This window comes from Liolophura sinensis, chromosome 1 (genome assembly GCF_032854445.1).
Source record: "Liolophura sinensis isolate JHLJ2023 chromosome 1, CUHK_Ljap_v2, whole genome shotgun sequence".
NCBI lineage: Eukaryota > Metazoa > Mollusca > Polyplacophora > Chitonida > Chitonidae > Liolophura > Liolophura sinensis.
Window position 1 is genome coordinate 29,572,835 of NC_088295.1, and position 2,978 is coordinate 29,575,812.

Consider the following 2,978-nt stretch of genomic DNA (forward strand, 5'->3'; position numbering starts at 1 on the left):
TACTTGAATTACTGTAGAGCGGGTCGTTCTCGAACAGTTGAGACGCTAACACCAGTTGCCCGTTCAAATCTGGACTCGGGCAAGGAATTTGTAAGTGGGCTGCGGTCGTGGAAGCTTATGTAGCCGTGTGCACAGTCTAGTGTTCACCGAAGGCAAGGTTATCTTCCACCCAATATGGGGTTCGTGTCTGTAGGTCGTACATGGGACAGTTGGTGTGTAACGTGCCAAACGTTGGTAGTTTATTCTGCCAATAAAACTTTGAGGTATGAAAAATACTTAAACAACTATCAAACAAATATATATTCATGCTTGATAAATTAATGATTAATTATATGGTTATATGTACTACACGGACGTCAGACTAATTAATCGTTTCCTGTCACAGCGTGCATGTCAACCGGTGAGGAATCCAGACATATAACGGATCACTTCGTGAATCAGCTGATAACTCTGTTATGTATCTTTACATTTATTTAATTTCCTCGTAATTTCGGCGTATATATTTCAGGTGGAATTGAAAAATCCAGTTTTCCAACTGAATTTGGGACCATTCCTGTTGTGTGGTGCTAGTGAAGGTACATATTATTTTGTCTGTAAAATATCCCAAAGCTGGATATCTATCAGCGGTGGATTACCGTAACGATTACCTAATGTATGCAAAAGGACCTGGTATGCTAAGGCGGGGAATAAGTCTCTGTGCAAGAAACTGTGCACCTGAAGAAGAGAAAATGACTATAGCCGTGAGTGGCCTTACACTCGTACACTCGTAAGGCCACCTTTTTCAGTGCTGTTTTACTCTTCTTTTCCTGTTATATGGTAATCATGCAACTTATAAAGGGTGGCCGAGATAGTTAATAGCCCAGACGCCTTTTATCGGCTGTCAGTTCAAGTCCAGTTCACGCTGGTTTCCACTCGGCCGTACTTGGATAGGTCTTCCAGCGGGCTCTCTCCAGTTTTCTCCCACCATAATGCAGGCCGCCGTCGTATAAGTGAAATACTCTTGAGTACGGCGTAAAACACCAATCAAATAATTCAACTTATAAAGCTCCAAAATGCATTGAAACAAAATGCATTAATCTCATGAAATCGAGAAATTGTAGCCCACTACAGTCACACTAAAATATCTTTTTTGTATTAGACACCAACTAAATAAATATATCAAAACTGGTATTTTTTAGTCAACTTAATCATATTCGATATATAACAAACAAACAAAAAAGGAAACAAAAACAAAAAAAACAAAACAAAAAAGAACAACATGCTTCATGTACTCCAAAGTGGGTGTGTTACTTCACTGTACTATAAAAGGACGCCTTCAGACATTATGAATTAAAAATAGGATTTTAATTGCATTTTTTTGGTAATAATATGGAAGTTCAACATATCAGTGTGTAGATCTTGTGTTGTTACGTGTCACTGACTAAAGGCAATTTGGTAGCTAGATTTTACAGACAGCTAAATATCGGCAGCTCGCTAAGAGAAATAGAGTACAGATACATTGCTTATTAATATGGTGCCACAATACGCTAGAAATACGTATTGGCCAAAATATAACAAAATTGATCACTTTATGAAGTTTATGTTTTACATATGAAGACAAACGTTAACCAAAATGAAATACAAACATTGAATAAGTGAAACTTTTAGTAGAAATATTTTTTTGGTTAACGTCGATTCACATACAGTAGATGTTTGAGACAAAATTGGCGTTTCTGATCGAGAGTGCAGTTTGGGCGGGTTATTACTGAGCAGCCATCTCCTTTAAGGGAGTATAACTTTTATGGCCGCTTCGACCAAGTTTTATACTTCTGATTCGGAAATTTACAGAATTCTGTCGAGTATTTTGAAATTTGCACTATCTTACCGATTCCCTGCTGTAGCATACCAGATCCTTTAGCTGAACTGAAAGTATACTATATTCAGAAGGACTGAAAGTAAGTTCACCTGGCTTTTACTAGCTGCAGTACTAATTAAGCGCTTGATCTCAGTAAAAGTTGTCCAGAGATCATCAGATGAGCAACTATTATCTTCAACCGCAGCATGAAACCTTTTTGACAAAAATGAAAACACATCACGCTATCCCTTTGTCTTCAACTTTTTTCTGCAAAATGTCCGACAACTTTAAGTACACAAAGTGCTAACTGCTACGGAAAATCTGTTGAAACATTTGAGATGTATGTTTAATAGTTGCCTCATTTGCAAACATGAAAAACGGGCCAATTACAAGAATTGATACGTAATAGGTTTGGGCCTATCCAAAGTAGATAAGTCCACAAATCAAACGTACAATATTTGATTTATCTTTGCCTGGTTTACCACTATGAATTAACAAATACTTGGAAATCAAAATCATAGATTTCAGTGCACGAAATACTCATTCATTAATAATTTTACAAATTCTACTAGCATTTCTACAGAGGCCGGCGCGGTGGATTCCAAATCAACGTAGGCCTATATGTACAAGCAGCAGAGCACATTAGGAAGTACCTAAGGCAACGCTGTAATGTGTCTCTGGCGAAGACGTGTGCCGATGGCTGGACCTTCAAGCACTGGAATTGTATATTTAGATTCGCTCAAAAATGCTGATGTAAAAAGTACTCAAGGCTGGGAAGGAACATAACACAGACATGTGGTACATGTGTTAAAGAGACGATCATACGCACTTCCTGGCGGAGATGCTAGATTTATATCTGAGCAAAGCCATGCTGCAGAAACTAAATGCCTCGTATTAAATACTCGAAAGGCCGTAACGAGAGGGCTTGCTCTGCTGAGCTAATACAAAGCCTTACGCTGAGATCAGAGCCTGGTACAGCCCGTATCCATGTGTACGTCAATATCTCCCTGAATACCCCAGAGCGAGTGGGAAAAATCGATGGACGAGTTCACGGTCCCCTGAGACGGTGAGCTTTATGTGACGCGTCCATGTTCCCGAGACAACGATAGGTCCGACTCAGCCTTGGCCAAGCTGCAAAAGGGTT